Here is a 20,513-nt window from a genome sequence, read left to right as displayed (position 1 = left end):
CAGCGGGAAGGAGGTGGCCTGCTGTCAGCAACGGGGAAGGAGGGCCCCGAGCTGCGGTGGAGAGACGCCCTGTCCGCCGCCGCTGCTGCAGGAAGGACAACCGTCCGGCGCGCAGCGGCCTCAGCAGCACCCGCGGCTGTTCCCCGCTCACCTGGGAGGCCTGGGCTCCCTCGCGTGGCTGCCTCGGGTAGAGGTGGGGAGACGGGCTCAGCGGGATGGGGTGCCACGGGTCTCTCCTCTCCACCTGCTCCCAGGGCCTGTGAGGTTCTCGCGAGGCCCTGGGCCTCAAAGGGCACAGCCGCAGCTCCCCGCACGCAGAAGGGAACCAAGTCCCCAGGTCCCACGTCCTCGACGCCGGGTCACATCCCGCCCCGCTCTTGGCCAAGGGAAGCGAGGAGGCCAGCACACGGTCAGGGGGTGGGAGGGACAGGCCCCTCCTGATGGGAAGTGGTCCCCACCATGGCTCTGAGGCACGGACCCAGGCGGGGCGAGGGTCCCTGGGCATCATTATAAGGATCCGTGACCACTTCCGAAGAAACAAGGGAAGAGAAATAGCAGCACTCCCATCCGACCAGGAAAACAATGCGGAAGGTACCACGGAACCAACAACGTCCAAGAAACCACACGCGGTTTAAGATTGAAGGAGAGCTCGGCGGCGGGGCTCAGTGGCTGAGCATCGACCTATGAACCAGGAGCTCAGGGTTCAATTCCCGGTCAGGGCACAGGCCCGGGTTGCAGGCTCAGTCCCCAGTGTGGGGCGTGCAGGAGGCAGCCGGTCCATGATTCTCTCTCACCATGGATGTTTCTCTCTCTCTCTCCCTCTCCCTTCCTTCCTGAAATCAATAAAAATATATATATTTTTAAAAAAAGATTGAAGGAGATGCCGAAACCGGTTTGGCTCAGTGGATAGAGCGTCGGCCTGCGGACTCAAGGGTCCCAGGTTCAATTCCGGTCAAGGGCATGTACCTTGGTTGCGGGCACATCCCCAGTAGGAGGTGTGCAAGAGGCAGCTGATCGATGTTTCTCTCTCATCGATGTTTCTGACTCTCTATCCCTCTCTCTTCCTCTCTGTAAAAAATCAATAAAATATATTTTAAAAAAAAGATTGAAGGAGAAAAGTCCAGTGTGGCACTTGATTCAGAGCGGGTCAAGGTCAAAACAGAAAGACACAGGCCGGTCCTGCCCATCAACCTGAGTTATGTGAGTAAACATACACAACAAACAACCCCAGGAAGCATAAAAGTAAAAGCTAGCTACATCCGCGGGCACGTTCTCCTGTTTCCACAATTATTTTGTTTTAATTAATCACGATGAGTTTGTTCCAGCAATGCAAGGCTGATTGAACGCTATAAAATCTATCAGTTTTACCCGTTCTATCGGAAAATAAGGGAGGAACACGCACACACCAAACCGGTGATGCCGAAAAGGCAATTTATTAAAGCGCAGATGCCATTCGGAATGAGAGCCCCGGTAAACAGGTCCACGCAGAGCTGCTCGGATGCGATGGAAATTACTTGCTGAAACCCAGCAATAAACATCTCCAAGCTGACAACCGCTCGGCTGTCGAACCCCAAGTTGGCAGCGAAGAGACGTCCCAGCGCTGCCCGGCCTCGCAGGAAAGGCGCTGACGGAGGCGGAAGGCAGAATCGGCACCAAACCCAACGGGAAGAAATAAAACCGCCCTCTGCTCCCGAAGTGACTGCATACGCAGGAACCCCAAGAGGTGAAGCAAACGAACAAAATGAGCAGCGCTCCGATCAGCGGGGCGGCTGGGAGACATGCACAGAACGGACTCGCGTTTCTCTGTTTCAGCAACCAGCACCTCCCGCAAATGCAGAACCGGAAAGCCGCGGGGCTTGCTCGGCGGACGGACAGAGAGACCCTGCTCTGGCTTCTTCGTTCGGCTGGTTGGGGGGTGGGGTGGGCTGGGGGTTGTTTGGGAAATGAGGGAAACATCACCTTCCAGTTCCTGGGGGAGAACTGGTGCTGGGCCAGCCGGGAACAGGAGCCTCCTCACCCAACATCGGAACAGACTGCGGGCGACTGTTCGCGGGGCCTGGCTGGGCACCACCAGAGCAGACCCTGCTGTGGGGACGCCCCTCCCCGGGAAGCCGGGGTTCGTAAATGGTGCTCAGGCCACCGGCCGTCTTTCTGGGAGAAAACGAAGCCGACCCCCCCCCCCCCCCCCCCGCGCTCCCCACATGAAACGGGAACTCGAGTGTGTTCAGGGCAGCGGCCACATCCATGGAGCCGCGGGAGAGAGAATTCCTTAACCGGGGCCAGAAACCCAGAGGCTGCGAGAGGAAACATTGTGGGGATCCCCTTTCACGTCCCACGTGGTTCAGGGTTCAGGTTCAGGGTTCGGGTTCTGGAGGAGGCCACACACAAATGAAAGAGACTAGAAAAGTATTAATTTGGGAATATTGGGGGCCAGGTGGGAGCCCACCTCTAGGGGGAGGACTACGCTTTGCCTTGGCCTTGCCATCCCTTTTATTCAGCTTTGGGATACACCCATGGCCCTTGGGCAGGCAATTCCAGTAACAGGCAGATTATCTTATCAGTAAGGATTTACATGGTTATTTGGTGGGGAAGTTGCCTCAGTTACCATTGTCTCAATTAGATAGGGAGTGGTTGGCTCTGGCCTTTCAGAGCTTCAAGGTTGACCAGCCTTCCGGGTTCCCTGTCCACATCTTTCTATTAGTGAGACAATGGTCGGTTTCTGGCAAAACAGAGACCCGGTTAAATCAGAGGCAGCGTTTCCGAGGGCGGGGACAGAAAATAAAACACAGGCTTCTGAAGCGTTCGCAGTGCCGGGCGGGGAGGGGCTGCCACGGGGTAACCGCAGGGAGGCAGCCGGGCGCAGGGGCCGCGAGCAGCAGGCGACTGGGGCAGCCGGGCCAGACAACCCCGAGGGGGAAGACTGCTCCCTTGCTAGGCGGCGGGGAAGGACCAGGTGAAGTTCAATGAGATCCCTCTTGGCCGCGATCAGCCATGACGTGAAGGAGAAGTTTAGCACCTGCTGCTGGCGAGGTGCCCGCGAGCGTGTGCTCAGGTTTCTGGAGGAATGCACACGTTGACAGCCGGTTCGGGAAGCATTTGACAACAGTCATTAAAACTGTAAACATAGATCCCGTTCTGTCATGTACATACAAAAGCTGGTACCTAAAGCTACAAGTTTCATATATACTATATCTAGATATTTATATATGTTATCAATCTATTATCTATTATCTAGATCTATCTATCATCTATCCACCCATCCATCCATCCATCATCTTTCTTTTATCTATCATCCATCCATAATCTACCTATCAATCATTATCTATCATCCATCCATACATCATCCATTATCTGTCTATATATCATCTATCTATCTATATCTATCTATCAATCTATTATCTACCTATCATCTATCTATCATTATCCATCACCTATCTTCCATCCATCCATCCATCCATCCATCCATCCATCATCTATCTGTTATCTATCTATCTATCTATCTATCTATCATCTATCTATCATCTATCATCTATCTTCCATCCATCTATCCATCATCTATCATCTATCTATCATCTATCTATCTATCTATCTATCTATCTATCTATCTATCTATCTAATCATCTATCTATCTATTATCTATCTACACATAATGATAGTCTCTGCAGCTTTATTCTAAGTGGCCAAACACCAGAAAAAACCCTTCATGACTCCCAGAAGGGGCAAGTGGATGAAAATGGCATATGACACAAATAAATAGGACGTGCGAGGCAGAGATGAAGAGTAAACGCGTGGCACAAAGACCCTATTTTAGAAAACGGTGTGGACAGGAGTGTGGGTGTGTCTGTGCCCAGCTGTGTGTAGGGAAAGGCAGCCATCCACCAACATGGCTAGCGACAAACACAGGTTCTGGTGGGCGGGGCGTGTGAGCATGGGAGGTAGAGATGGAGGAGCAGCCTGAGAGAGGGACGGGGCGGGCGGGGAGGAAGGGAGAGAGGATGGAGAAACTTCAGCATGCGTGACATGACTTACTCATCACGCTTTGTGTAAAAGAAGGTACGTGTGTGTCTCCGTGTGTGAAGAAGATAAATATGACGAGAGACCGTTTTTAGCACAGAGATCCTCTGCTTACATGGGTTTCTCCCATTTGTGTTGGGCGAGAGAAGCAGTGGAATTTGGTGGGTCCGGGGCCCAGCCAGCGTCTAGGGTGACCTGCCCGGGTCCCCTGGGACTCCCCCATGATGGTCCCCGGTCCCTGCTCTTTCCTGGTCCGGAAACGGGGTGATAACGGAGCCTGCCCCCAGCTGGCTGGTGAGGAGGAAATGAATGAATCCCTGCGAACAGCGCCCCCCAGAGCCCTGGGCGAGGTGCGTTCTGCGAGCAAAGCTATCTGTAAGCCGGAGAGCCTCTCCGCTGTCCCGTGGCTGGGCGCCTGCGCTCCTAACACACGCTCCTCCGGACACGGCGCTTTTCCCCGGAGCCTCGCGGGTTCCCGGGAGCGCAGTCGGCGCGGGAGCGGAGGGAGTTTCAGCTCCTCTGGGTTCTGAATTCACGTGTTTCCTCTCACCACGTTCTCAAACTTCACCGGAATGTGAGCCGTGGGGGTGGTAACGGTGTTCTCTCTGGTCTGATTCTCACCGACACCGACTCAGCCCTCGCCACCCGGGACGGCCGGGGCTGGTCCGGAGGAACGGACTCTGTCACATTGACGTTCTGTTGGTGTTTTGCTCAGAATGTTCATTATCGCGATGGCCGGATGCTCTCCGGATGTCTTCCTTAGGACCCTCCCATGTCTGTCCCCTCCAGGTGCTGAGGAAGGACAGACAGGCTGATGAACTTTAAAGCAGGCCACGTTCCCTCTGCGGGAGGAAGGGACACGGATTGGCTAAGTGAGCCGTTCCTTTGACCCGCAGCCAGATGTGGCCTCGCTGGGACGTTGGGACGGCCGCATCTGCCCGGCCGAGGGGCTGGCCCGTGGGAGCCCCTCCAGCTGCTGCGTTTTGCTCTGTGGTTGCAGAGTTGGAGCACTGTTCGACGTGCTGAGTGCTTGGTGACACACAGAGGTGACCAGCAAGGCCAGGGTCCGAGGCCCAGCCTTCCAGGGGCCGGGTGCACCTGGGGAGGGAGGGCGCCCGCATCTGTCTGCAGCCAGGGGTCCTGCCTGCCTGGGCCCTCCCAGGGGGCACGCCTTGCCCATGTGCATGGGGCCCTCAGGGGCCGGAGGCGGACAGGAAGTTAGGAGGAAGCTTCCTGCGCTTCCTTCTGCCCCGGAAAGAGTCAGTTATTCCAGAATCCCCGTCCTTACAAACGAGAGGGCCTGACAGCGACGCGTGTCATCCTGGTTCCACTGCGAATGACGCCATGGTCACCGCCTTTCTCATCTTCTCTTGTCCATCGACCAGTTCCGGTTTTCTGTTTCTTCGGGGGTCAGTTCTGCTATCACTTACATTTGTCGAAGTAATTGTCCCATAGGAACAAAGCACTGTTTCCTGGGGCAATGTACCGATTTATTTATTTTTATCCCAGCAGCGCTGTGTGCAGGACAAAGACCTGGAAGGGAAGACCCGGTGACAGGACGCGAGCCGAGTCCGCTGCGCGGCAGCGCCGGTAAGAGCTGCAGGCAGCTCTCAGCAGGCTGGGCTGCATCGAGGGGCTTTGACAAGATGTTGTAACTTGCAAAGAGCAGGATTCAGGGAAGGGTGCATGACATGAGCTCAGTTTGCAAAATCAGCAACAGCGGAGAAACTCCTCCAACTGCCTGCGGGGTCTGAGCCTGACTGTGAACTTGGTCACATTCCTTAACATCGTAGAGCCTCTGACTCTTCACAGGGAACAGTGGGGACAATAATGAGGGCGGCGCCTCAGGGAGTGTGGGGGCTGCATGGGGACAGGCCGGGACGGGGCCGAGGGCAGCGTTTAAGAGTGAGCTGTGGAGCATGGTGTGTCTCAGTGCCCACAGGAGCAAAGTTGTGGTCAGGGGAGCATGGACAGGTGTGGTCGGGGGAGGATGGACAGGTGTGGTCGGGGGAGGATGGACAGGTGTGGTCGGGGAGCACGGACAGGTGTGGTCGGGGAGCACGGACAGGTGTGGTCGGGGAGGATGGACAGGTGTGGTCGGGGAGGATGGACAGGTGTGGTCGGGGAGGATGGACAGGTGTGGTCGGGGAGGACGGACAGGTGTGGTCGGGGAGGACGGACAGGTGTGGTCGGGGGAGGATGGACAGGTGTGGTCGGGGGAGGATGGACAGGTGTGGTCGGGGAGGACGGACAGGTGTGGTCGGGGAGGACGGACAGGTGTGGTCGGGGGAGGATGGACAGGTGTGGTCGGGGGAGGATGGACAGGTGTGGTCAGGGAGGATGGACAGGTGTGGTCGGGGAGGACGGACAGGTGTGGTCGGGGAGGATGGACAGGTGTGGTCAGGGAGGATGGACAGGTGTGGTCGGGGGAGGATGGACAGGTGTGGTCGGGGAGGACGGACAGGTGTGGTCGGGGGAGGACGGACAGGTGTGGTGGGGGAGGACGGACAGGTGTGGTCGGGGAGGATGGACAGGTGTGGTCGGGGAGGACGGACAGGTGTGGTCGGGGAGGATGGACAGGTGTGGTCGGGGAGGATGGACAGGTGTGGTCGGGGAGGACGGACAGGTGTGGTCAGGGAGGACGGACAGGTGTGGTCAGGGAGGACGGACAGGTGTGGTCGGGGAGGATGGACAGGCGTGGATGCTCCCACTCCGAGTTACCTGGGGGAAGGGGCATGGAGTGGAGGAAACGTGTATGATAAAGGCGGTAGATAAAAACCACATGGACGATGCCCCGTTTATGCAGAAATCCGCATCCCATGTGCCCGCACGTTCCTATGGAGAAGGATGGCAGCGTGGCCATGACGCAGAGACCAGGCCCTGGAAGCGAGTCTGTAAAATGGAATTATGCGCGGAGACCCCACGGGAAAGCTTTTTCATTTGATTTCAAAGATGCGGCCGCCGAAGAGGAATGGTTCCTGCCAGGAGACGGCGAAGGCCCAGGCCGGGAGCAGAGGACAGTGAGAGACTGTGTCCCCCGTGCACAAAGCAGGGGTGGAGGAGAGGGGCGGGAGCTGGCTGCTCGGGGCAAGGGGAGCGCCTGGGGGGTGGCGAGGTCCCTCTGTGGCTGGGCCTGAGGGATCAGGGTGACGGGCGGCTGTCACTCAGCAAGTCTTCAGGTCCCAGCACCTGCTGCCAGGCCAGGTACTGCGGGCAGCGGCCTCGGGCAGGCGCCCCCTGGGCCCCTTAGGACGCGTCTGGCATTTTTATCAACTCAGGGGAGGCACCGTCATGGTCTGGCTTCTGACGGTGAGACACTGAGGCTGGGACACGCTACGTGGCTGGCCCAGGGCCACGCAGGCAGGATGAGCTTCAGTCACCATTCAAATCCACGCCACCTGCTCGCACGGACCCTCTCGTGGGCCGAGCCACACAGAACGAGTCCCTCTTCAGCCTCTTGGATAAGGTTGGTCTCAGCTGGTCTAAAGGAGGCAGAGATTTCCAAGCTGTGTGTCCCGGCCGGCATGGCTCAGTGGCTGAGCATCGACCTAAGAGCCGGGAGGTCACTGTTGGATTCCCGGTCAGGGCACATGCCGGGGTTGTGGGCTCAATGCCCAGTGTGGGACGTGCAGGAGGCAGCCGATCCATGATTCTCTCTCATCATTGATGTTTCTATCTCTCTCTCCCTTTCCTGTCCTCTCTGAAATCAATTTTAAAAAATATTAAAAAAAGAAAAAGAAGTGTGTGTGTGGAGGCGGGCATGGGGGTGGGGGAGACGGTTAGGACCAGTGAAAGCCAACTTTTCATGATGTGACGTGAATAAATCATTGGGACGTGCTTGCCCAGAAAAGCCTCCCTAATATTGCAAAATAAAGGCCCAGGTCGGCCGGGTCGAGGCACGCGTCCTGCAGAGGTTTTGTGGCCGGACGCATCGCGCAGCCGGCCCCCCGAGCAATCAGGGCCGTTCTCCGGGTGCTCCGGGCGCCTCACTTTATCTCACACAAAGTAATTTCATCCCGGAGTTGACAACATTATGAGATTGGAACAAATCCCGGGGCCCAGGGACGAAAGCACTTAAAAGTTTGTGACATCTGTTTTTATTAAAAGTTGACATCGTTTATCAAACAATATGTATAGCCAGCCCCCTCCTGCGGCTGAGGGGGGCCTGGGCTCAGGAGGAGCATCCGTTATTGGCTTAGGTCACAACAGAGCCGAACACAGCCTCCCGCCGAGGCCGCTGGGCGCGGGAGGGGTGTGCGACCCCCGCAAGCGCAGTGCAGGCGGGCGCTCCGTCCAGGCGCCCCCCGGCGCTGGGTCCATGCGCGCCCTGGGCGCCCTCACACACGGGGGTGTGGTTTCCCAGCCCGGGCACAGAGTCCCGACTGCGGCTTAGACTGTACACACGCGGACCACGTCCCTCAGCCGCTCTAGTTCCTCATCTTCCACCCTTTACATCAGCCTCCAGAAAGACATGCACGCCGCTTTTAAAATGTTAGCAGCCCTGGCCGGTGTGGCTCAGCGGATAGAGCTCGGCCTGCAGACCAAAGGGTCCTGGGTTCGATTCTAGTCAAGGGCATGGTTGCAGGCTCCTCCCCGTGCAGGAGACAACCCTGGAAATCAATGGGAAAATGTCCTCGGGTGAGGATTGAAAAACAAACAAACAAAAATGTTAGCAGGACCCAGAGCACACGCTATGGAGCTCCAGCCTGGTGGGCCCTGGCTCTTGGCCATCCTCCGTGTCCCGGGCTGCGGAGCATTCCCCGGCGCGAGCCCCACACACGGACCACCCGCTCCCCCGGGATGGTCACCCGGGCTCTTTCCACTTGTCCCCAGGACCGAGGACGCTGCCCCAGATAGTCCCATCTGTTCTCCCAGTGGGCACGTGCAGAAGTTTCCAGAACACTCCTCTCTGAGACTGCCTTAATCCACTCTCTGCTGAACCCCATTGTCTCTGAGACCTCAGCGCCTTCCTCCTCCTCGCCCTCGCCCGGTGGTGGCAGCAACTCCAAATGCTGAGCCGCAACCATGAGCATCTTCCCGAGAGGGGCCACGCCGGCCTCCCCCCACCTCCCCACGCCGCACCGGGGCTGCCTGGGCTGCATCCGGGTCAGACCACGGCGAGGGTGAGAAAGATGCTCAGCCCAGCCGGCGGGGCTCAGTGGGTGAGCGTGGATCCGTGAACCAGGAGGTCACAGTTCAATTCCCGGCAGGGCACATGCCCGGGTTGCGGGCTGCATCCCCAGGGTGGGGTGTGCAGAAGGTAGCCGATCCATGTTTCTCTCTCATCATTGATGTTTCTCTCTCTCTCTGTCTCCCTTCCACTCTGACATCAATTTTAAAAAAAGAAGAAAGAAAAAGGTACTCAAGCGTTTGCACCATTTGACCCCCAGGGGGCGCACTGCGGTGTTGATTGGATGGCGGTTTCCAGGTCTTCTTGAGTTTGATCCCCTCAAGCTGTGCGGCACCCCAGCCCTCCCTGCTGAGACCATTATCAGAACTACAGTGCGTTTGCAGTAACTTACAGCCGACACCCCACCCGCACCCCACCCCACCCCCACCCGCACCCTACTCCCTCCCCCACCCCACTCCACCCCACCCCCGCGTCTTCACTTGTCTCCATCCTTTCTGCTCCCCCACTTGGCCTCTTTGGGGAGTGACTGCCCCTCCACTCAAATGCCCCCTCACTGTTTGCTCGCACAAAAGCACGCCACCTACTTCTCTTGCAGCCCCGTGGCTGCCTTTTGTCACCGGAGTGAGGCTGGCACGTGCCCGGGGCACGGACAGAACTCCGTGCGCCCAGGGCTTCCGGGAGACACGCGGCTCCTCCGAGCCCCACGCCGAGGGCCGGGCCCGCAGAGCCCATGTTTGTGCTGTAACTCAGGACGCCTGCCAGGTTTATTGGCGAGCTCCGGAGAAAAATCGGGGAACCATTTTCTGCTCCAAATCATCCTGAGCGTCGGGAAGTGACATGCTATTTTATAAGTGCTCGCCGGAGCCTCGCAGCTTCCACAAATGGAGGAAAGAGAGGGATCACGGCGTCTCTGGTGTCTTTATAGGCGCGTTTGGATACGGACTTGACGGCTCCGGACAAGAGACGCCAGGGAACGCGGCCTGAGCAGCAATTCAGAGCCTCCTATCCATAGAGGAGAGAGACAGGAGAGAAGAAAGAGAGAGAAGAGAGATGGGGGGCGGGGGGGGGGAGAAGAGAGGAAGGAAGAGAGAGAGAAAGGGCCCTGGTCGAGTAGCTCAGTAGGTTAGAGCCGTGGTCGGCAAACTGCGGCTCGCGAGCCACATGCGGCTCTTTGGCCCCTTGAGTGTGGCTCTTCCACAAAACACCATGGCCTGGGCGAGTCTATTTTGAAGAAGTGGTGCTAGAAGAAGTTTAAGTTTAAAAAATGTGGCTCTCAAAAGGAATTTCAGTCGTTGTGCTGTTGACATTGGGCTCTGTGGACTAATGAGTGTGCCGACCACCGGACTAGAGCATCGTCCCCATGCGCCAAGGTGGTGGGATCCATCCCTGGTCAGGGCACATACAAGCATGGATCAGACTGTCGGGCCTCAGAGGGAGGGTAGGGAAGGGTGGGGGTAGGGGGAGAGATCAACCAAAGGACTTGTGTGCAAGCATATGAGCCTAACCAGCGGTTAAGGACAACAGGGGGGTGGGGGCATGTGTGGGGAGGGGTGTGGGATGGGAATGGGGGGATGAGGACAAATATGTGATACCTTAATCAATAAAGAATTTTAAAAATAAATAAATAAATAAATAATAATAAAAAAAAAGCAGAAAGAAAAAAAAAAGGATCAACCAACGATGCCTAAATCAGTGGAACAACAAACTAACGCTCCTCTCTCTCTCTCAAATCCATAAAAACAACCAATGAAAAGAGGAAGAAAGAGCCGAGGACCCGCATAGGGCCCTCGGGCCGCCAGCAGGACCCCGAGCTGAGCGGGTGACCTTGGCTTGAACCAGGGAGGCCTCTCTCCCGCTGGGTGACCGCGCCCGAGTCAGCTGAGCCTGGCCCGCTGCTCGGGGTCCGCCTCTCGCTCTTGGTCTTGCCAGGAGCCTGCGGCTCTGGGTGGCTCAGGCTCAGGGAGGAAGGAGAGATTGCGTGGCCTCAGCTCTCAGAGGGCGAGGAGGGCGGGACCGGGCTCAGCAGGCGGCCTGGGGGGTGGAATTCTCACACCTCCAAACAGCAGCTGCCCAGTGGGGCCAGGGAGGTGATGGGTTTGACTCACACCTGTGAGCAGCGGTCCTACTGTGAGCCAGTCCCCCTCTGACACAGGAAGGGCTGAGTCCCCGCGCACTGAGACTCCGGCCGCCCGTTCCAGGGTTGAGACAGCACAGAGGAGGCTGGGAAGCCGCCGAACCCCGGAGCCGTGGCCTCCTGCCAGCTCCCACAGAGCTTGGGAATGGAAGGCAATTGGCCCTAATAAAGCTGTTAGTGCAACTTCCAGGGACGCGGGCCTGGCTGGGGAACGAGGCGGAGCTGTGGGTGGGCACCTGGCCGCCTCTGGGTGGGGAGCAGGGCCACCAACCGCCTCCGCCGCTCAGAACCAGCCGCGTGCTGAGTCCAGGGAGGCGGGAGGCGCCCGCTCCGGGCTTCCACTCTGCGTCCCAGGCCGCGCGGGCGGAGTGCCCTCCCTCTGTCCTGCTGCCCTGCTCGTGGCCTTCAACATGCTGTTCATGACATCGAATTGAGGACCATGAAACCTTTTTAAAAAAATGTATTTCCATTGATTTCAGAGGGAGAGAGAGAGAGAGAGAGAGAGAGAGAGAGAGAGAGAGAGATGATGAAAGGGAATCATCCATCCGCTGCCTCCTGCACCCACCCCCCCACCCCCCACTGGGGATGGAGCCCACAACCTGGGCATGTGCCCTGACCGGGAATCGAACTGTGACCTCCTGGGTCATAGGTCAACGCTCAACGACTGAGCCACGCTCGCTTGGCGATCACAAAACTCTTTGACCCTTTTGTTAGATGCCCCCCAGAGCAAGGACGATGGGGCAGGTACAGAAACGCACCAGGCGGAAAGCCCCGGATGCGGAGCAGGGGGCAAAACTGGGAAACCAGGAACCTCGCCCCCAGGGTGACCCCTCCCCCAGCACATCCTGGTCCTGCAGTTTGGACCCCGGACCTTTCCTCCCTGAAGACACATCGAGGCCTCAGCTGCACTTCCGCTCCAGGCCCAGAAAAGCAGCAAAACAGACTAGTGGCGCCGTGGCCGCCTCGGGACCCGCCGCATTGACCCTGGCATTGACCCCGGCCCTGACCCCGACCCATCGGTGGAGACCAGGACCCGGGAAGCTGAGGAATATTCTCTAGAGACCCTCCCCTGAGAGCTCCCCCAAGAGTCCCACCTGCAGGAGCGAGAACTCTCAGGACAGAGGACCCAGCGCGAGCTCTCCCTCCAAGGAGCGCGCCCGACCCATTCGCTTCCCCTCTCCTCCCCCACAGGCAACCCCCCCAGCCTCTACGGGACCCCATGAGACCGGCAGCCAGGGCAGCATGGGGCAGAGGCAGCTCGTCCCGGGCGCACCCCCGGACCATCTCCAAGGCCCCCTTTTCTCCGTGCGGCCCTTCCCGTTGGACACCCCCCTCTCCTACCCGCTTTTCCCTAATCAATGCCGTTTCCTTCAGCCGCCGTCCGAGATGGCCGGTGAGCGCTCGGCCCGCGCACACGACTCACCTTTCTCCTTCTGAAAACCCTCCTCTCCTGAAGTGATGTTTCCAGGAGGAGAAGCCTGCCTGTGGGGGGCCTGGAGCTGGGGACCGACGGGAGGGAGGGGACAGAAAAGGGGCTTGTGCATCTGGCTTTTCTCACTCTGGCTGCCAGGAAGCTCGCCTCCCCAATGGAGTTTCCGGAGGCTGTCAGGGTTCAGAAGCCGCGGTGCTGAGTCTCTGAAGAAGGAAGGGTGTGCCTGTGCCGAGGAAAATCCCTCCATTCCGGTCTTTGTGCGGAGATTCCGTCTCATTATGGAGAGAGCAGGACGTGCTGGGGAGACACACAGAGATGAACTGGAGTGGACGGGGTGAGGCCTGCCCTGGCTGGGCTGGGGGGGGGGGGGCGGTAATTCGGTTCCAAGACCGTCATGGAGATGAGCTTCGGGCGTGGCTACCAAGTGACCGGGTGGATCACCACTAACCAGCTCCCCTCGGGAGCCCCGGTGACTTCAGAGTAAAAATGCTCTTAAAGCGAAAGAGGTGGGGCGAGCCCCTTCCCCGTACCACGTGGAGCACAGAGCCCATCAGCCTCCTACTAAGACTAATGGGCGCCCGGCCGGCGTGGCTCAGGGGTCGAGCATTGACCTATGAACCTGGAGGTCACGGTCAGGTCCCGGTCAAGGCACATGCCCAGGTTGTGGGTTTGATCCCCAGGAGGGGGCGTGCAGGAGGCAGCCGATCCATGATTCTCTCTCATCATGGATGTTTCTCTCTCTCTCTCTCCCTCTCCCTTCCTCTCTGAAATCAATAAAAATATTTTTGAAAAGACTAATTAGAGCCATCTGCTGGGCTCCTACTGCGCGCTGGGGGCCGTGGTAGACAGTTAGAGCCGTTACATCCTGTTCCTCATAACGGTCCGGCCCGGGTGGTGAGGTGACCCTGCTTTGTGTATGAAGATGATGAGCTCTGGGGAGGGGAAGCCGCCGCCAAGGTCACAGGCTGGCGGGCCGAGCCAGGCATTTGCACGGACAGAAGGCCTATTCAGCGGCAAGCGCCTCACCTCCAGAGCCATTGTCATTGCGGGGTTCTGCCTAGAGACCTCGGGGGGGGGGGGGGGCATGACTTCCTGCAGACAGCACGCGCCAGGGTCAATGCCGGGGGCGCCTGGTCGGTCCAGCACGATGGTCGGGGGTTGCTGGGCAACTTCCCGAAGGAGCGGGAGGAAGAGAGAGGCCTTCCGGGAAAGGGTCCCCTCAGAGCCAGCTCGGCCCCCAGGCCTGAGGCTCGAAGTGGGGTTCAGAGAAGACAAATAGTCCAGATGAAGACCCCAGGCCCCCCAGCACGCAGAGAGGACGGAGAAGAGGCTTCTCCTGCACCCCGAGGCTCCGGGGCCAAGTGTGCGCGGTGTCAGGACCTGCCTGTTCGTTCATTTGTTCATTCATTCATTCAGTCAACAAACAGGCGCTGGCTGGGCCCTGGAGGCTGCGCGGTGAGAGGCCAGTGTGAGTGCTGTCAGGACCCATCTGTTCATTCGCTCATTCATTTTTTCATTCATTCATTCATTCATGTGTGCTGGCTGGGCCTGCGCTGAGCCCTGGAGGCTGCGCGGTGAGAGGCCAGTGTGAGTGCTGTCAGGACCCATCTGTTCATTCGCTCATTCATTTTCGTTCATTCATTCATTCATTCGTTCATTCTATGTGTGCTGGCTGGGCGTGCGCTGAGCCCTGCGCTGAGCGGTGAGAGGCCGGGGCCTGTGGTCTTGGAGCTCACGTGCCGGCGGGGAAGCAGACAACAAGCAAACGTATAAACACATTCCCAGTCAGGTCCATGGCGAACGGACAGACTCAGGCTCGCAGGTACCGGACTCCGGGGTCGGGGGGAGACTGTGTACGAGGAGCTGGGGAAGCCCGCCCAGGCCAGCTGTGAGCAGGGGTCCGAGAGGGAGGGGCCATCTTGGAATTCCAGGACTCTGTGGGACCGGCACTGACACATGTCCTTGCCGAGCAGCCCGTGCAAAGGCCCTGAGGCTGGGAGCGCTGTGAGCCTGAGCAGCCTCTCCCTGCATCCGCCGCTCACTGAGCACCTCCTTGGTGCCATGGGGCTGGACATGAGCCAGCCGTGTTACACGCGTGGGCGACCACGAGCCCGTGTCACGCTGCCCTTCAAGAGTGACGTCCAGTTAAACTGAAACCGCGCGGTGAGCCCCGCCTGGCACCCGGGCAGCTGGGAACGGCTGGAACCTGTCCCGACAGGACGTTGTCCCTGGAGACGCGGAGCCTGAAGCAGAGCGGCGCCAGCTCTGTGTCTAACAGGGGCTTCCTGTGTGAGGCGTGCAACACGAGCAGCGACAGCAACCAGAAGCACACGCACGTGTGCACACATGTGCACGCACACACACACGCACACGCACACGCAGCGCAGCCTGAGCATCCTGGCCGTCCTGCCCTGAGGAAGGCTGGTTTCTCCTCCGCCCGGTCGCCTGGTCCTTCGGGACAAGCCCTCTCGACCGCCCCCCCCCCCCCCCACGGAGCTGTGCGGGCTCCTCTCTGCAAGCAGATGCCGGAGTCTGGCCTCTCTCCCAGGAGAACATCTGTGGAGGGATTTGTCTCTCTCCATGGAGCCTTTTGAAGAATTGGCTCACTCTGTAAGAGCTCACTCGTCCATCACCAGCAAGGAGGTTCTTGCCGCGGAAACTGGCCAAGCCGGGGGGGCGGGGGGGGGGGGGGGGGGCGGGGCTCCTCCGGGGCTTTACTCCACAAGGACGGTTCGTGGCCCCGGAGCCGAGGCCTTAGTCTCCGTTTGTGCACATCGGCGTGCAGGTGACGTGAGCGGGTCCGGTGCCCTTTAAAGGCTGATGCTGAAGGGCGAGACGTCTTGGGAAATTCCCCCGGGACTTCTAAAGGCGGAAAAGGGATTCAAAGGAGGTCCGGGGACTCGGTTGGGGGTGGGGAGCGCCCTTCACTGAGACGGGGTGAGCAGGGCTGTGCAGCGTTTCCTCATGTTTGGAGACGTTCTGTTTTTAAGGGGAGCATTCCTTTCTCTGGAGACACAGGCAGAGTGTGGGCCTGAGAGAAAGGCTGAGGGGGCGTGGCTTCCTGTGACCCCAGGAGAGGGAGGGCAGGGGAGGGGGAAGGGCCAAGACGAGGGCGCACTACCGACGCCCGCCACTAGGGCGGCGAGCTGCCAGGTTCAGCAAACAGATTCTGCTGCCAGCTGAGTCTGGACCTGGGATAAACAACAAACGATTTATCTAGGGATCTCCCATGCGGGATTTGGGGGATCCTTATGCCAAACATTCTTTGTCATGTATCTGACATTAAACTTACCTGGGCATCCTGCCTTCATCTGGCAACCAGGACCGGGCTGACAGCAGGGGCCCGGACATTTGTTGCTCTTAGAGCCTCAATATGAATAAGTAACTCCTCGTGTAGCACACCGCACGCAGGACCGCCTCCTCCGGGAAGCTCTCCTTGACCTGCACCCAGGTTTCTGTAATACGTGTTTCCTGAATCGACAGCATTGCGCGTCCCGTCTTCTCTCCAGGCCGCTCTGCTGGTGCAGGGGACCTTGCCCACTAGACCAGAGGCGTGGTTCCCTGGAGGGGCGGGAGGGACTGAGCCGGCCCGGGATGCCCGTGAGCTCCCGACCCCACACTGGCCTTGGGGCATCTCTCGAACAATAAAGGCCCAGGACCTACGAGCTTTACATGGCATGCCTTCCACCCTCAGACACACACACTTTCCCAGGGAGAGGCTATCACCCGGCCGCTTGACGATGAGGAAACTGAAGCCCATGGGGCGTAGAGCGGGAGGCCAGGGCTCAACCCCGGGGTCTGCCGTGAATACAGACTCCCCCACAGGGCACGGCCGTCTGACTTGCTGCCTGTGGCTCTCACAGACCTTCAGGACGAAGGTGAGGCTCGCAGGGAAGAGGGAGACAAGTGGAGTCCTTCCAGCCTCTTGCAGAATGGCCGTCTCGGTTTGATCTGGAATGTTCTGTTCCCCTTTGCCGCTCTGCCCGGCTGGCGCTCTCTCCGGAGGGAGCGGAGCCGCGCTCATTGGGGAGCGGGCACACTTGCTCCCTGCCTGGCACTGCCGAGGTGACATTTAGCCCTGGGGGGCCAGGGGGCTGGGGGCCAGGGGGCAGATGGTGGAGGGGCCGGGGCCAAGGGGCCAGGGGGCTGGGGGACCAGGGCCAGGGGACCAGGGGGCCAGGGGGCTGGGGGCCCAGGGGCTGGGGAGCTGGGGGGCCGGGGGACCGGGGCCAGGGGGCCAGGGGGCTGTGGAGCTGGGGGGCCAGGGGGCTGCAGAGCTGGGGGGTCGGGGGACCAGGCCAGGAAACAGAAGCGATGGAAACCCTGGAAGTGCAGGCCGGCCTGGCGGCTGCTCCGCCTGCCCCCCGTCCCTGCACCCGGAGGCTCAGGAGCCGCCTCCTCCTTCCTTTGCTGCTGTTACTCCCCATCCTCAGGAGGTCTGTGCTCAGGGCGGACCGTGAGCCGTGATGGCGTCGTGAATGCCTTTCTGGGCCAAGCGCGCACCTCGCAGCCGGAAGCCCGCCACCGGGAGGCGGAGGTGACTTCTGCTGCCCAGGCTCATTCTCAACGCGCATGGCCTCGCCGGCGCCGTCTTCAGCGGTGAGAACGCGGCGCCGGCCAGTCCCAGTCCAACCTGTGTCCCAGCCCCAAGGGCGCAGGCCGGGGCGCAGGCTGTGTTCTGGGTCCATCTCGGGAGGCGTGTGCGGTTCGGGAGGGCAGGGGCGAGGGAGAGACAGACTCCGCCGCCAGGAGAGCCGCGGGAGGGAAGTTCCCGGGTGATTTCCAAAGCTGTGATCATGGCCACGGTCAAGGCTCGGTTACAGCCGCGGAGCCGCGAGGGGAGCAGCGCGTGGCGATGGGGCCTCTGGGGGGGCACGGCTGTTTGTGCGGAGCACAGGCCTCCCGCTGCCTCCTGGGCGGAGCCCGCGTGCGGGAGGCCACGGGCGGCTCTCCTTCCCCGGCCCCGGGGAGCGTGGCTCCGGGGCGGCCGCATCTGTGGGCGCCGCTGAAGATGGAGCCGCGCAGCCCGGCTCCGAGCTCCGCCCTCGGCAACCTCCGTGGCTCCTGGCGGCGCCATCGCCCGCGGTCCGGCCCTGAGGAGGGATGTGCCCCGCAGGGCAGGCCCCTGGAGGCGGGAGGCACCGCTTCGGAAGCAAGGCCACGGCTGCGCTCCCTCCTCAGGACACACGGCCCTGGCCCCGGCCCCGGCCCCAAGGGTGTCTCCCCAGCCGCCAAGTCCGGGCGGGGAGGCCGGGCACCACTCGCCCGCTGGCAGCGGAGGCCGAGGAGATGGGGAGTCGCCTCTGGCTGAGTCCATGGCCGAGTTCTTCCCCAGGTTCGAGGTCACAGCTGCACCAAGGATGCAGGCGCCCCCTGGCCCCCTTGCTTCCCCCCCCCCCCTGCTCTGTGTGCCCTCAGGAACGTCCGTGCTCACAGGACCTTCTGTTTTCCGAGAGTGTGGGCCTCGGGCACACGCCACACGTCTTTGCAGATGCCTGTGGAGTGCTCGGCTTTAAGAGGGACACAGCGACGTCAGAGCGACCGACCGCAGACAGCGTGGAGCCTGTGAGAAGGGAGGCAGGCGGGTGGGAGGCAGGCGGGTGGGAGGCAGGCGGGTGGGGGTCCAGGTGGGAGGCAGGCGGGTGGGAGTCCAGGTGGGAGGCAGGCGGGTGGGAGGCAGGCGGGTGGGGGTCCAGGTGGGAGGCAGGCGGGTGGGAGTCCAGGTGGGAGGCAGGCGGGTGGGAGGCAGGCGGGTGGGGGTCCAGGTGGGAGGCAGGCGGGTGGGAGTCCAGGTGGGAGGCAGGCGGGTGGGAGGCAGGCGGGTGGGGGTCCAGGTGGGAGGCAGGCGGGTGGGAGTCCAGGTGGGAGGCAGGCGGGTGGGGGTCCAGGTGGGAGGCAGGCGGGTGGGAGTCCAGGTGGGAGGCAGGCGGGTGGGAGGCAGGCGGGTGGGGGTCCAGGTGGGAGGCAGGCGGGTGGGAGTCCAGGTGGGAGGCAGGCGGGTGGGGGTCCAGGTGGGAGGCAGGCGGGTGGGGGTCCAGGTGGGAGGCAGGCGGGTGGGGCCAGAGGCAACCAGGGTGACCAGCCAGCGGGAGAGTTACCCCCCGACTGGGGCAGAAGAAACCCTAAACTCAAGGTCTGAGTCCCACACCCACTTGTCCCGCGAGCACCACACGCAGGATTGAGGACGGCCTTGGGGTCACGGATGAAACAGCCTCCCAGGGACAGACACCCCCCCTTCACCCCCCCCCCCCCCCCGTGGCAGTGAGGTGCCCTGTGCCAGCAGCCGGCCCCGCCCGCCCCTCTGTTTGCTCAGCGTCTCATTAGCTGCTTTCGTGGTCCGAGGGTCAGTGGTTCGTGCCCTGTTCAACCCCTGCTTGTTTCCTCCTCCACCCCCGCCACCCCCCTCCGGAGCCCAGATCTGCACCCTGCGGGCCTGTGTCGGGGCTGGGAGATGAGCTGGTGCGCACACACACTCAGACACACACACACTCAGACACACACACACACACACAAACACACAGACGCACACACAAACACACTCAGACACACACAGACGCGCACACACACACAAACACACTCAGACGCACACACAGACACATGCACACACAGAGATGCATACACACACAGACTCAAACACACACACACTCAGGCACACTCACAGATGCACACACACAGGGATGCATACACAGACACACAGAGAGAGACACACACTCAGACACAGACACAGACATACACAGCCCAGGCAGGGGCAGGGAGGGGCAGGAAGGGGCAGGGAGGGGCAGGCAGGGGCAGGCAGAGGCAGGCAGGGGCAGGCAGGGGCAGGCAGGGGCAGGGAGGGGCAGGAAGGGGCAGGCAGGAGCAGGAAGGGACAGGCAGGGGCAGGAAGGGACAGGCAGGGGCAGGAAGGGGCAGGCAGGGGCAGGCAAGGGCAGGGAGGGACAGGCAGGGGCAGGCAGGGGCAGGCAGGGGCAGGGAGGGACAGGCAGGGGCAGGCAGGGTCCTGGCTGCGTGGCCTGCGCCCCAGCCTCCCCGTGGAGGAGGGGAGAATGAGAGACAGCGACACCGAGGCTGTGCGGTCGCTGTCCCAGGTCACTTTCAGCATGTCCGTTGTTACCCCACGTCTGGGAGGTGGGTGGACCTGGCTGCCCTAGAACCAAGGACTCATAGGGGGCTGGGCTCGGCCACAGACCCATCCACCAGGTGGCTCGGGACCTGTGCCACGCCGATCCCAGCCCTGGAGGGACATCCTCGGGGCTCCTCGCCCCTGAGAAGGAGGCAGAGTTCTCTGGGAATGAGCGTGTCCAGGGGGAATCATGGGCTCTCAGGGTCCCGTTCTCAGGAGATCCCAGGCTTCTGGGGAGGCAGTGGGGACAGGAGCTGAGGCCCAAGCCTGTTTGTCTAGAATATTCTTTGCTCCAATAAAAATGGAAGCCCGGCCTGGCCAGTGTTGCCCAGTGGCTGAGCGTTGACCTATGAACCAGGAGGTCACGGTTTGATTCCAGTCAGGGCACGTGCCTGGGTTGTGGGCTCGATCCCCTTTGGGGGGCGTACAGGAGGCAGCCAGTTGATGATTCTCTCTCATCATTGATGTTTCTCTCTCTCTCCCTTCCTCTCTGAAAGCAATAAAAAATACTTAAATAAATGAATAAATACCTCTCGCCTGTGCTGCATCCTTAGTACCACCAAGTCACCCTGGAGCGCTGGGGACAGCGACGTAAACACTCCTGCACTTGCTTCTCTCGCTGGCCCCCCACCTCCCCCGCATTTATCTCTCGCAAACTGTGCGCCGCCGCGCAGCGAAG

At 60.5% G+C, this 20,513-nt stretch overlaps 1 long non-coding RNA gene across 4 annotated transcripts in view; it reads right to left on the bottom strand.

The window, feature by feature from the left end:
• LOC307103763 overlaps window positions 1–12,833 on the bottom strand; it is a 33,714-nt gene extending 20,881 nt beyond the window's left edge. For all 4 annotated transcript variants that reach the window (XR_013813834.1, XR_013813835.1, XR_013813836.1 and 1 more), the window contains exon 1: window positions 12,703–12,833. This is a non-coding gene — a long non-coding RNA (uncharacterized lncRNA). The remainder of the gene's footprint in view (window positions 1–12,702) is intronic.
• Window positions 12,834–20,513: the final 7,680 nt, after the last annotated feature.

This window comes from Cnephaeus nilssonii (assembly GCF_951640355.1).
Source record: "Cnephaeus nilssonii genome assembly, chromosome: 7".
NCBI classification, from domain to species: domain Eukaryota; kingdom Metazoa; phylum Chordata; class Mammalia; order Chiroptera; family Vespertilionidae; genus Cnephaeus; species Cnephaeus nilssonii.
This window is presented reverse-complemented; position numbering and strand designations above follow the sequence as displayed.